This window comes from Quercus robur, chromosome 11, assembly GCF_932294415.1.
Source record: "Quercus robur chromosome 11, dhQueRobu3.1, whole genome shotgun sequence".
Lineage (NCBI taxonomy): Eukaryota > Viridiplantae > Streptophyta > Magnoliopsida > Fagales > Fagaceae > Quercus > Quercus robur.
The window spans coordinates 39,401,680-39,416,796 of record NC_065544.1 but is presented as its reverse complement, the minus strand read 5'-3'; positions in this window follow the sequence as shown (position 1 = coordinate 39,416,796).

Sequence of the window (15,117 nt, the reverse complement as noted above, 5' to 3'; positions counted from 1 at the left end):
GGTTTGATTTGGTGGGTATCGGTGGTGCTCAGTGACGATTTTGATGGGGTTGAGATCTGGGTGGTAGGTTTTGGCTGGGGTTGAGATCAAGGTGGTGGGTTTTGGTTGGGGTTAAGAACGAGGTGGTGGGTTTTGGTTGGGGTTGAAATCGGGGTGGGTGGGTGGTGGGTTTTGTGGTGGCAGCAATGGAGGTTTTTTTTTTTTTGTGGTTTGTGGTAGTGGTTTTGGTTCGGCGTAGTGTTTGGCCGTGGGTGTGGTTTTGGTGATGGGTTTTTGGTTGGGGTTGAGATCGAAGTGGGTGGGTGGTGGGTTTTGTGGTGGCTGTTGTGGTTGTTGGTATTAGGGTGAGGTTGGGCTGCGGTGGTGGTGTAGACATCAAAATTTTATGATGCATTCATAGACGTCCAATTGATCATGATCATGTATTTTTTAATTAAATTAAGTTATAATTGATGATCTGGACAGTCAACAAATGAATTCAAGCCACGTGGCAACATCAAATGAAGAAGGCCAAGTGACAACTTCAAAAGAAAAGACTCATATGGAATGTTCTCATTAAATGCAAGACCAAAATTAAACTCAAATTTGTATTTAAATTCTAAATTTGTAATTAACTCTCAATAAATGCTAAGAGAAAAAAAATTCCAAATTAAAGATCATTGAGTCGCCTATAAATAGAGGCTTCTCATATGAAAAAATGAAGAGAAACTTAGAGAGAAAAACCCTTCTAACACTCTACCAAAATAAATAGTCATCTCTAAGTCCAAAAAAGCATCCTTGCTCCCTCAAAATCAAGGCTCATTTCTATTTCTTCAAATCAAAGTAGAGATTTTCCTTCAATTAAGTTCGAGATCAAGCCAACGGCCCTCAACTTCAAATCAAAACTCAAGTACATCCAATCACACATCCAACTTGGAGACATCAAAGTACGATTCAAGATCAAGGTTCATAGCCCTTCGAATCGTAAAGTTACTTGGAGATCGAATCAGAGGAGTTTTATTGTATTCTTTCATTGTAAAGAGCCATATAGAGGATTGTACTCACATATATACAAGTCAAATACAAGTTGATTATTTGTTACACTATTTTGTAATCATGTGATTCTTCTTTTATGAACAGGTGGTTGGTAGTGGCTAGTCTCGGGTGTAGGTTGTGTTGTGGGTTGAGAAAGATGGAGAGATAGTAGGAGAGAGAGACAAAGGGAGAGTGAGAAATAAGTTAAAAAAATGAATAAAAATATTAAAGAAATAATATTTAAATGAAGTTGTAAAAAAAAATAGAATGTTTGATGTTTGGTATATTGTAAAATGAGATGTTAAAATTATAAAAGTAGTATTTTGAGATTGTAAATGCTGAAATTTTTACAATTGTTGATGAGAATGCTCTAAGCATTTTAAGTGAAATTTGATATATATTTTTACCAAATTGTTCTCAAGTTTTCTTCCTATTAAAAGTAAGATTTTAGAGTATTTTTAAACCACGTAAAAATCCGAATAACTATTCTCCTCTTTCTATCTCTTCATAATTTTAGTTTCCTTTTACTATATTCTCTTTATATTAGTCCCATTCTTCAAAGTTGTACCGTGAATATGGAGTGCCACGATTTATTCCCACTAAATATCAATTTGTTTTTATTGGAGCATTTTAATATTAATTGGCAAATAATTTTTATTTTTTTTAAGAAACAATTGGCAAATAAGTTGAAATATTTACTTATGCTATATTATTTATATTGATTTTTATAGTAATTGAAAAGGTGTAGGAGTTTCAAAAATAATAGACAGTTACATTATTGCATATAACACAAAGCCTTAATTCTAAATAACTTCTATTAATACAATAATAAGTATAATATTTATGAAAATAAATTTGGTGATACGGCTCATTATTCTTAAGTGATTTATGTGAGCCTATATATCATATGTGTGCCCATTTGCACCATTCCTATAATTACATGTCTATATTATAACAATATTTATGTATATATGTAAGAAAGTAATTTACAAGTTTACATATTTTGAGAATGATTTGACAAAGATGGGTGTTCTTGTGGTGGACGTTTTTGCTCTGTCAAGTATTATAAGTTTTTGCTCCAACAGTGACGCAAAACGTCTTAAATAGAACAAGCTTCATGCCCCATATACCACAGTGATATTATATCTCATAATTTTTATTTTTATAGAACTATTTACATGTAAGACCACCTCTAGCATATTAGACAAATTTTTGTATTGTTTGGAGAATTAATAGTAACTTTTATATTTTAACTACCTACTTTTTCAAATACACTTTCCAACAGATTCTCTATTTCATTTAAATATTATTTATTCATTCATTATTTATTATTTTTTTTAACAACTACACATCTTCCAACATTTTTTTATCCAATACCTGATTATTATAATAAAAAAAACAAAACATTTGAAGAATGAACAGTAGCCCATCAGACTTGATGAGCTACTGTTCATGAGCCAAAAAAAATTCCGGGTATAGAGTCCATTGAAGACCTATTTTGTGGGTTTACTCTCTATAGTAGAGATGAATTTGTGTTTAGCTCTCCTATTAAAAATGCTATAAGATATTATTATTTATATGAATACTTTGAGAAGAAAAGTAAAATTTCATGTATTTATTGTAAGCTTGTTACAAAGTTGTGAATTATCAAATTAATTTATTATTTTAAATCGTGGATCCAACAATTTCTTATAAAAATTTTAGCATTATAAAATTTAAGTGGGTTAAGTTAACATGGCCATTAGAGCAATCATTAATAAACCATTTTAGAAAAGTTTTAATATCACTTTCAGGTCATCAAATAGCCCATGACCCATGGGCTGGCCCAGTAGCCCGCTAGCCCACCAGGCTAATGGGTAGCCCAGCCTGGTAATATTGAAACCCGTGGGCAGCCCAATAGCCCAATGGGACAGGCTATGGGTTGGTTTCTTTACCCATGGGCGCCCGGTGGGCCGGCCCGTTAGCCCTACCCAGTAGCCCGACCTGTTAGCCTGACTCATTGCCCAAAATTTATAACAAAATAATTTGGGGGTTGGGTGGTTGAGGGATTGAACTTTAGACATTATAAAAACTTTAAGACCACACACCTAACCACTAAATACTTGGACTGATTGTGATACAATATGCATAATAAATATATATTTTGGTATCACTTTCAATTCTTTCCTTACAAGTTACAATTATAGAAGAAATTCCTTCAAAAAAAGAAAAAAAAAAAAAAGCTTACCATTGGTTGGAAGAAATTCTTTCCTTAATGAGTTGATATTTGATTCTTCATATATTTCCTTTAAGAATTGATATTTTATTCTTCAAATATTTCCTTTAAGAGTTGATATTTAATTCAATGTACTTATTTATTCTTATCAATAAAAGTTAATTAATCTTATTTTAGTACCTTTTTAAGAGGTATGTCTTAGTATTTTTTTTAATAGAATCTTTTTAGTAGATTTAATTGTTTAATTTGATAGTTTGTAATAATATATAATTATAATTTTTTTGGTTAAATTTTTATAACCCCATTGAAGACCTGTTAAAAATGCCCATGTGTAGCCCATTAAACCCATCTCACTAGTCCAGCCCGCTAAAGCCTAAATAGGCATTGCCCATGGGTAGGGCCATGGGCTATGGTTTTTCCATCTAACCCGGCCCGACCCAGCCCATTGACTAGTCAACAGCCCATTAAGCCCAGCCCATTAAACCCATGGGCCAAGTAAAAATGGGTCGGGCCGGCCCATTGACGAGGCCTTTCACAAATATATATATATATATATATAAATATAAAGTTTTTTAAAAAATTAATCGTTTTATTTTTTTCCCATAAAATATTTCTAAAAATATTTCATAAATTAATACCCTTAGGTCATCAATTAATTTTTTTCCATTTTAAATATGAGATTAAATTCTGTGAGGATATGGTATAAAACTCATGTTTTACCCCCTCCAATCCTAACATGTCACTTCATCTTATCACATATTTAAGAATAAGCGTAACCACACTCAAACAATTCTAATACCCATGTATAAATCCAAACCAAATTTGGAGTTTATTAAAATGTTATTAATTGTGATATGATGTAATGGATAATAAGTAAAATACTGATATGATAATCATTTTTTTTAAACGTTTTACATCTTATCCTTCCCAAATTTGAACTCTTTAAATATATATCTTCTGTTTATGTAAGATTTTGATAATTTAAAATAATATTGTGTGTTTAAAATACTTAATTTTTATATTTAATTGAATATAAACTAAACATTTGTTTATGTATATAACATATTTTCTATACAATAATAATGTATATAGTTATTTATTATTATTTTTTTTAGAAGCATTATTTATGAATATTTGAATCTAAGAGTGCAATTTTTTTAAAAGAAATTATTGATTTTGGAGGGAAAAAGCATAGAAATATAATTTTAATTATATATAAAAAATGATGCGATTAGTTAAGTGAAACTGAAAAGGGGAGGGTAAGAGCATTCCTATCAAACATTCTAAAAAATTTAACATTTACCATCTCAAAAACCAATTTTTATAACATATAACACATCACTTTACAACATCCTTTACATCAAAACTTCTATTTTTTTAACACTTCATTTAAAAATTCTTTCTTTATCATTTTTTATCATTTTTAATTCTTCCTCTCTCTGTCTGTCTCTCTCTCCTCTATGTCTCTCTTTCTCAACCTAGCGCCGCCGGCCAGCATATCCACCCACCCATATCACAAGCACCACATCCACCCACCAATATCACAACCACCACATCAATGAATCATCCAAATCATAGAATCACCAAATCATAACAAAGACCCAAAACCACCCCGATCAACCTACACCCAGCACCCAAAGCCACCCCGATCAACCCACAAACCCAGCCACCGAAATCAAGAACCCACCAAAATCAATCAAAACCACTGAAATTAAAAATCATCAATATCAAATCGCAAAACCCAGCATCGCATCCCGACCACGCCCAAGACCCATGAACTCGAGATGCAAAGAGAAAGGGAAACAGAGAGATAAAGAGAAAATGAAAGAAAGAGTAAGAAGGAGTGGACGGAGAGCACGAGAGAGACAGTGAAAAGGAAAGAAGGAGTGGACAAAGAGCACGAGATCAACAACAGCATGTGGGTATGGAGATAGCGTAGAGATCAAAGGGTATTCAGATGGTGGAGGAATCGTATTCGGATCGGACAGTGGGGATGGAGACAAGAACGATAATGATGACGAGGAGAAAGCATGTGGGTTTAAAGAATAACGACAGTGGCATGTTTTAGCGAGCTATGGAGGGCTCGCCTGAGAGAGAGAGACACCTGAAGGAGAGAGGGACGGAGAGCACACGAGAGAGGGAAAAGGAAAGAAATAAATAATAAAAAATTATAGCACCTTACTATAGTGAGGTGTTAGAAATAAAACCTCACTGTAAGAAGTTGCTAAATTTTTTTTAAATTTGACATCTTTGATAAAGATGGATTTTTATGATTTAAGGTGTTAAAAATGCTAAAAAATAACATCTAGTATTTTTAACACTCTTAATGAGAATGCTCCAATGAATATTGAAAATAATATGTGAAAAAAGCATAATAGATTCTGGTCCTTTTATAAATTATTAATCAGTATATTTTTAAATATATTTCATGACACACAACTCGCAATAAGAGTTGCATTAACTAATGCAAGACTAGACATCAAAATTCTTTAATGAGGGTCTGTTTGGGATTCTTTTATTTTACTGAAATTTTAAATTTTTTACTGAAAGATTTATAAATAAAGGTAAAAGTTAGTTGGAATAGTAGAATGAGACTCATGAATAGTACTAAAAAGTATAGTGAGACCTATAGATAATAGCAAAAATAAACTGGATAGTAAAATAAGTTAGCAAATTTCATCCACATCAAAATTACGCTGAAAACTTATTTGGATACCATTTATTTGTTAAAAACTGAAAACTTATTATTGAAAATACTGTAACAAAATAATTTTTAAAGGTGTGAATAATGCTGTGAGACAAAAAATGCATGAGTATGCACATTTTGTTGAATTTGGTGGTCCCATAAACAGTGTCGTAAGACCCAAAAAAAGGTCTAACGTAGCTGAAATATAATTTCAACTGTTAGCAAATGCACACGAAGGTAATGTTTGAATATATCTTATTAGCTGGGCATCTACATCTGCATTTTTTTTTTTAGAAGCGCATTTTAGCTTTCCCAGTGGGTCCGTGCACTGTCCTTGGGACTCACAAACCTCTTTTTTAAACAAAATTTTCATTAAAAATGGATCTTACGGTACTATTTACATATTTAAAAATTATTTTGTTATAATATTTTTACTAATTTTTAACAAAATAAACAATATTCATACACACCCAAAGTCTCTCACGTTAATCACCTAATCGCCTATTCCATTAAAATAACGTTTCGTTTACTGACCATTTTAGAAAAATTTGTACGTGAAAGCGAAAAACAATTAATTTTTATGTCAATTTTTTTTTATTTTTCATAAACAACTTACTGACAAATTTTGTGGTTTAGAATTTTCCACGAAAATATCGTTTTGTTTAGTAATCGTTTTAAATATCTTCCTGACACACAGCTAGCTCTATTTGCTGCTGTTTCTGATTTTTCCCGCATGCTCGATCCCCACAAAATCTGCATTAACGTAATGTGTCTCACCACGTGAACGCCCTTGGGAAACTTAAGCCTGGCACGAAACCAATTAAAAATTGACACATTTGTTCAATGGACCAACACCAGCAAAAGACGAAAACACCCCCTAAATTCTTTTGAAAGTCCCTTCTCTTTCTTCTCTTTTCACCTCAGCTCTGAAATTGCATTTAATTTGATCTCTTTCTCCCTCTGAAAATTGCAGTAATCAATCACTTTTCTACTCCCAGACAAGACATGGCATCCGATGAATGGGGATTGTTACTTTGAGTGAAGAAGAAGAAAAATTATGTCACTTTAACTTATGCACTTAATGAGTATAGTCTGACAATACTTTGAAAAAAATGCTTTGATTGAGAGCTGATGGAATTCGTATGAATAGTTAAAATTTAAAATTACAAAAAAATAAATTCAAATTGCAACCGTTACAAAATATTGTAAAATGATTGGAGTGAATTGCAGGATGAATGAGACATCTCACTGAAAAAGTCGATCGCCTTTTTTCATAGCAGATCCAGCTTCGGTTGTAACCTACTTTTTTTTTTTTTTTTAACAATTTTTAATTTTAGGAATCCTACTTTCTTTTTTTTTTTTTTTTTTTTTTTTTTTTTCATCTCATTTTATTTTAAATATTGAAGGGGATAAAATTTGAGATAGGATGATCCTTTTAAATATTGAAGGGGATAAAAATTGAGATAGACTGATCCGTTCAAAGAAAGTCAATCATAAGCGACGATACTAAGGAAAGGGATGGTCTAAACGTACTGATGAACAACGAGCAAAATAAATCATGTTTCGATCGGAGAAGAAGGAAGACAAGCGGACCCTCCATAGTGGACGAATTCCAATTAAACGGACACAAGGGAGATGGGTAGTGAAGCCGTGTGGCCTAAGTGGTCTCCAAGAAACCTTAAATGGAAATGTCTTGCGCCCTACGATCAATGAAGTCCTTATATGAGAAGAATCCGGCAAAATACGTGTATTTATGAGGATCTTCCTCACAAGAAAACACCTTCTTTGCCAAGAAACAAAGGTCGGTTCCACACTACTATAAAAATTCAAAACCCTCAGAAATCAAAGTACGCATAATTCACCCCAGTTTTGTTACTCAAGAGTTGAGAAAGTTCTCTAACTTAACCTTCGAAGGGTATTTGGCCAATACCACATCGGTACTCCATGTAAGGTTGTCTTCTTTTTTGTTGCGTAGGTTTTGTCTCGAGCACATGAGGACTTGTGGCTGTGAGAGTGCCTTTTTTTGTGACACTCAGGCCCAAGGATCCCGGGCCTGAATAAGAGGTTTGGTAAACCGGGCCTTGACTCACTGCAGCTAACAAGCTGTTTAAGAATCAAGTGATGCACATGGGATACTTCCTACAATACAAATAAAATGACAAGTAAGGATATTCGTATGGAGAGGCATGCCAAAACAACAAGATAAATTCAACAGGATCAATAAAGAGGTACAAAATAATGTTAAGGGGATCCTGGGATTAATGAGACATATTTCATTAATGTATTCTTTGTTAAGTTACAGAAAGCTCACTAGGATGTGATACAAGGTTCAATCAATCTCAAAAATTACAGTCTTGGATGGCTATTTCAGCCTTCAAAACTTGCAAAGTTTGATTCTCTTTGAATCCGAGTATGTGCAATAGTGGCTTTTACAAGATACCAGGAAGCAATATTCATTTTTCCCTTAGTGTTTTCTTTCTCTTCACCACAACCTTACTGATAGTTCTTTTCTCTAGAAAATCTCTTCTTTTTCTCTCTTTTTCGCTGCCTTTTTCTTCGCAACTCACCCCTTCCTTTTATAATGGAGTTCTGGTCTTCCCGGGGAACCGTTGGTTCCCATATTTTGCCTTCTTGTGAACAGAGCCTGTTCCGTGCCTATCACTTGGTAAGTCCCATTTCCCGTTTTTCTCATTCTTTCCCTCTTTCAGCTCTGATTCTTTTGAAAGTCCCTGGTTGGCCACCTTCTTTGGGATGTGCTAAGGTATGCCCTTCTCGGGATCACCGTTTGGCAATTCCACTTTTTCCCTTTTTTTCCCATCTAGGCGGAATCCTATTCTGCCAACTTGAAAGCCGCTTGTTACCATTCTTTTTTTGTGTTTCTCTGTTCTGGTTCCCCGAGACTCTGTCTGCTTGTGCCATGAGAGGTCGCTGGGTTTTCTTGGCGCTTGTGTTCTTTTGATTCGTTTCTTATTTTCTTATTTTCTGTCCTTTTCTTTCGAGCTGTCCTAGTCTTTCTTTTGACTGTGTGCCTGGAAGGATCCGCGTCTCTTGATGGTTGCTGAGGATCCTGACTACTTATCCTCTTGCCGTGGATTTCTTTTTTCTTCTTGATGCTTCTTCATCTGGGCTTCAAGCCTCCTGGGCCTCTTTATTCCTTTGTGGTTCGCTTACAACTGCTTCTTTGGATTTAGCTTGTTCTTTTCCTTTTGGGCCTGGCTCACTTTTTTTGGGCCTCCCTTATTATGATTCTTTTTAGACCTCAACATTTAGCCCCCCGAGCTCGTGGGTTGCCTGAAGCCCACGCATGAGTAATTCAGGTTTTCTAAGATTTTCGTAGGATCCCCCTTTTTTTTTTTTAACTTCTCTTGGGTTCCCTTCTTTCTTACTTAGGATCCCGGCCTTTTTCTGCTGCTTTTGGTCACCTTAGTTCTTTTTTTTTTTGTGCTGCGCTCCCTTATCTTGCAGTTTCCTCTTTGCACGGGATGTGGCGGTTGAGTATTTGAGGTAAAATTCCTCTACCCACTTTTCTCGTTTCCCGTTACTTTTCATTAATAACCGCTGATTAATCCCTTCTTCAAAATTAAATTTTTTGCAACTGGCACGTCTTTCCATACACTGTCTTCTCCAACTACTCTTTGCGCCTTTATTGTAGCCGTTTCACCTTATCACTTTGCTTCTCTGAGTCTTTCATTCTTGGGTCTCTCTTTCTTTTTCTTTTCTTCTATGTTATTCTGGTCTTCCCCTTTTTTGCACTTTCAATTTCTTCTCTCCTCATTACTCGTGTTGTTCCCATGGCTTCTTCTTCTTCTTGAAAAAGGAGAGAGCGTACCCCCAGTCCTTCTGAGGGCGAAGGTTCTTCTGGTTCCGCTCCGAGTGATTCTCACGAGGTTACTGAACGTTCGGCCTTCCCTTTACGGGATCCCTAGTATTCTCCCAGTCCGTTTTTTCCTCATGTATCTCATGGCAAGGCTCCTCTGTCTCTTCATGCCTGGATGTTTTCTGGCCAAGCGGGTTTTGCCGGTTCCGCTCAGGTTCCAGACCCTAGAGAGATTTTTGACCTTCAGATTAGACAAGGAATTTGAGAGGCGGTGCCTATCTTCTTTGATTTTGTTCCGGGAAAAATCCAAGGCTGGCCCATCTGGGTAGACAAGGAGTTGTTTGATGCGGAGTTTGTGGGTCGCCTGGAGCGCGCCGGTATCTTAAAGGCGGTAGCTATTTCCAGAAATCTTGAGGGTTTCAGAGATGCCAAAGGGCTCAGGCATCTGGTACGTCGTTGGTGCCCTTCCCTTCATACTTTTTTCTTTTCTGTTGGTGAATTGACGATTACCTTGGAGGACGTGGTTAACAACTTCCTTCTCCCGGTGTTTGGTGATGAGAGTCCCTTTGATATCAACCTTTCCGAAAAGGATCTCATGGTGGAAGATAAACTGTTTGGCCATTTTGGTGGTCGTGCTGCTTCTCCTGGTGGTAAGTTAGCTAGGATGGGGAGATGGGTGACTCTGATTAGGGTTTAATCTTTGCTGTGATTGATCCATTAGGGGTCAATGGATAGAGGACAGTCATTAATCATACCTCCTTTATTTGATGGCACTAACTATGCATACTGAAAAGTACGCATGAGAGCTTTCTTGCAGTCTTCAGATGAGAAAGTGTGGCAAGCTGTGGAGAGAGGCTAGACTAAGCCTACAGAAGCGCCAGCCAACTGGGATGATGCCAAGATTAAGGCAGCAAACTTCAACAGCAGCGCATTGAATGCATTGTTCAATGCAATCACCAATGAGGAGTTCAAGAAGATATCCTTAACTGAAACTGCCAAGGAGGCTTAGACCATTCTCAAGACAACCTATGAAGGTACTAAGGTTGTCAAGGAGTCAAAGCTTCAGAGGCTCACTACAAGCTTTGAAGAGATAAAGATGGAGGAGGATGAGTCTTTCGATGAGTTCTATGCCAAGCTAAAGGACATAGTGAACTCAACCTTCAATCTTGGGAAAACCATTCCTAAACCCAAGATTGTGAGGAAAATGCTCAGATCTCTGCCCGAGAGATTTCATGCCAAGATTATGGCAATAGAGGAATCAAAGGAGATTGACAAGATTCCTCTGACTGAGCTGGTTGGAAATTTGCAGACCTATGAGCTAGGGTTGACAAGAATAGGCAAGTCGGGTAAAAGCAAGAGTATGGCACTGAAGGCCAAGAGCAGTGAAACAGATGAATCTTCTGAAAATGAAGATTCCAAGATGAAGTCTGTGAGAGTGCTTTTTTCGGGATACTCAGGCCCAAAGATCCCGGGGCTGAATGAAAAAAGAAAGGATTTGGTGGACTAGGCCTTGACTCACCGCAGCTAAATGGCTGTTTAAGAATCAAGTGAATGCAGAGAATACTCCTGACAACATACAAAAATGACAAACAAGGATATCGAGGAGTGCCAGAAATTAACAACGTAAGCTCAGAAAGAAAAGAAAAGCAGGATTAGCAAGACGATAAAAAAAAGTACTGTGGGGATCCTGGGAATTATGAAACAGTATTTCATTAAAGCATTATCTGTTTGATTACAGCAAGCTTACTAGGACGTGATACAAGGTCCAATCGAGCTCAAAAATTGCAGCCTTGAATGGCTATTTCAGCCTTCAAAACTTGCGAAGTTTGATTCTCGTTGGATCCGAGTATGTGCCATAGTTGCTTTTACAGGATATCGGGAAGCAGTATTTGTTTTTCCCTTAGTATTCTTTCTGCCTGGACTTTCTGATGATTTTTTCTAGTGAATCTCTTCTTTCTATTGTTCCTTTCTTTTTTTCTCGCTGCCTTCTTCACAACCCATCCTCTCCTTTTATAGTGGAGTTTTTCTGGGCGTCTTGGGGAACCGTTGGTTCCCCTGTTTTGGTCTTTTGCAAACAGAGTATGTTCTGTCCTCATCATCTCGGTAAGTCCCCTTTTCCGTTTTCTCTCATTCTTTCCTTCTCTTGGTTCTGATTCCTTCGAAAGCTTCTGGTTGGCCATCCTCTTTGGGATGTGCTGAGGTATGCCCTTCTCGGCATCCTCACTTCTGGCGTCTTTTACCTCTCTGTTTCTTTCCTATTTGGGCGGAATCCTGTTCTGCTCTTTTGAAATTGTTTTGTTATCATTCTTCTTCCTTGTCTTGGTTCCCCGACGCCTTTTCTGTCTGTGCCATGAAGGGTCGCTTGCGTTCTTTTGTTTTTCTTGTTTTCTTTTTCTGTCTTCTTTCTATCGATCTGTCCTGGTCTTCTTTTTCTTTGCGCTTATTGATGGTGCCTGAGGATCCTTGCGTTTTATACTTTGCTGTGATGTTCTCTCTCTTTTTTTCTTTGGTTGCTTTTCCTTTTCTGGGCTTCGGGATCCTCAGGGCCTTTCGTATAATCCCTTTGGACTTGGTCTGAGTTTTCTTTTTTCTGAGCTTAACTCACTCTTTCTTGAGCTCAGCTTATTCTTTCTTGGGCTTATTTTATTGTGATTTTTTAGACCTCAACATTTAGCCCCCCGAGCTCGTGGGTTGCCTGAAGCCCACGCGTGAGTGATTTAGGTTTCCTTAGGTTTTTGTGGGATCCCAGCTCCCTTATGCTGCTTTTGGTCGCTTCCTTTTTTGCGTGTTATGTTCTTTTATAATTATTACTTTTCGCAGCTTCCTCTTTACACGAGACGTGGCAGTTGAGTATTTGAGATAAAACTCTTCTACCCACTTATCTCGTTTCCCATTGCTTCTCATTAATAACTGCTGATTAACTCCCTCTTCAAATTAAATTTTTTGCAACTGGCACGTCTTTTCATAAACTGTTTTTCCCAACTGCTACTTGCGCCTTTATTGTAGCCGTTTCACCTTATCATTTTGCTTCTCTGAACTTTTTTCATTCCCTGAATTTTTCTTCTTCTCTGTTACTCTGGTCTTCCCTTTTTCGCACTTTCAATCTCTTTTCTTCTCAGAGTGTGTGCTGTTTCCATGGCTTCTTCTTCTTCTCGAAAGAGGAGAGAGCGTACCCCCAGTCCTTCTGAGGGGGAAGGTTCTTCTGGTTCTGCTCCGAGCGATTCCCGCGAGGTTGCTGAACGTCCGGCCTTCCCTTTACGGGATCCTTGGTATTCTCTCAGTTTATTTTTTCCTCATATATCTCATGGTGAGGCTCCTCCATCCCCTCACGTTTGGCTATTTTCTGGCCAAGTGGGTTTCGCTGGTTCCGCCCAGGTTCCTGACCCTAGAGAGATTTTTGATCTCCAGATCAGACAAGGAATCCGAGAGGCGGTTCCTATTTTCTTCGATTTTGTTCCGGGAAAGATTCAGGGTTGGCCTATATGGGTAGACAAAGAACTGTCTGATGCTGAGTTTGTGGGTCGTTTGGAGCGCGCCGGCATCCTAAAGGCAGTGGCTATTTCCAGAAACCTTGAGGGTTTCAGAGACGCCAAAGGGCTCAGGCATCTGGTACGTCGTTGGTGTCCTTCCCTTCATACTTTTTTCTTTTCTACTGGTGAATTGACAATCACCTTGGAGGATGTGGTTAATAACTTCCTCCTCCCGGTGTTTGGTGAAGAAAATCCCTTTGATATTGATCTTTCTGGTGAGGATCTCGTGGTAGAAGAGAAATTATTTGGTCATTTTGGTGGTCGCTCCGCCTCTCCTGGTGGTAAGCCGGCTAGGATGGGGAGATGGGTGATGACCCTCTCTCGTGAAAAGGATAAGGAAGTGAGGTGGGCCGGTTTCCTGGCCTTTTGGCTTAGTAAATTTTTGTTCAGTGAGTTCCCTAGGTACGGAGTTAAGTCTTCATTTTTTCCGTTGGCAATCAAGTTGGCTCGGGGTACCCAGTATCCTTTGGCCCCTCTGTTTTTGGGTCATGTTTATTCTCAACTGGACCAGCTTCATGGAGATGAGGCTGAGGGTGACTCTTGCTATGTGATTACTTCATCTCTTCATTGTGCCATTCTTCAAATTTTCATGTGGGACCGTTCTGCAGCTACCTTGGCTAAGTGTAGAAATTTGAAGTTTGTGAAGGACAAGTTCCAAGGATCCCCCGACATAGTGAAGGGTCTTTGTGGCAATTCTACTGATGCCTTTCCCATTATTTTTCGTTGGATTAGCTTGAAGGGTGGTGGCCTCAATCTTGTGGAGTTGTTTGACTAAGCAGGGAGCTTATATTGGAGATCCCCTCGTGAGTTTGGTCCTGGCTTTGCGTGTGATTCTGTGTTATCTTCTTTTTTATCTTCAACAGGTAATACCTTTGACTTGCGCCGTGGTGATGAGGGCAGTCTGGCTTATCTTGCCTGCATTAGCCCCTCTTGGCTTCCTGTGCCTTCCTCAAGTGGCCCAAAATATACTCATTACTCAGCACACCGGGTGCTCCGACAGTTTGGTTTTGATCAGGACATTCTGCCAGTCTTTAAGTATGTGGTGCCATCCCTTCCTTCCTTGGATCCTTTCTTGAGGCTGCAGGCCTTTTCTTATTGGTCGCGGAGGAGCCCCCAGTTCGTAGTGCCTAACTCCCAGAGAGGAGTCTTTGCTTCCAGTGGCTATACTGGTTATTGGAGAAGAGTACAAAAATCTTTTGTTGACTATGTTGGCACTGGTACAATTCGGGAAGTCCCGAATTCTAGCATTGTTTCTGCTCCGACAGCTAATAGACGTTTATCCCTTCCTACTGCTGGGATTGTTTCTGTTGCTGCAAGCAGCAAGACTGGGTTTGCAGAGTGGCATTCCTCCAGGGGAGGTTGGGTGACTTATGGACAGGATTTTCCTGAGGCCTGGCTGGGTGACAGTCTTATCATTGGTACCTCCTCTGGGGTGCCCATCAAAAAAGGTGCAACAGAGACAATTAGTGCTGCTACTGCTAAAGGTAAGGATGTTAAGTTGAAGAAAATGAAAGCTGCTGATGTTGGCGAAAGTGCAGGGGGTGTGGAGATAGGCTCTGAAGCAAAAAGAAGGAAAACGGGGAAATCTCAAGCACACTTGGCATCTCACGAAGGCAAGGATGTCAGGGAACCTTTAGTTTCAAGGACCCGGAAGAAGACCAAGGTAGAGTCTTCTTTTCCCCAGGTTCCTGTGACTGCTTCAGTCCATGGTTCTTTAGGATCCTCTGGTTTGGTATCCCAGCCTCCTTTAGGACCCTCTGGGCGTACTCGTAGTAAGCAAAAGACTTCCAGAGAATCTGTAGAGAGAGAGAGAAGGGCAAGACTTCTTTCCTTCTTCTCTCTTTTTTTTTTTTCG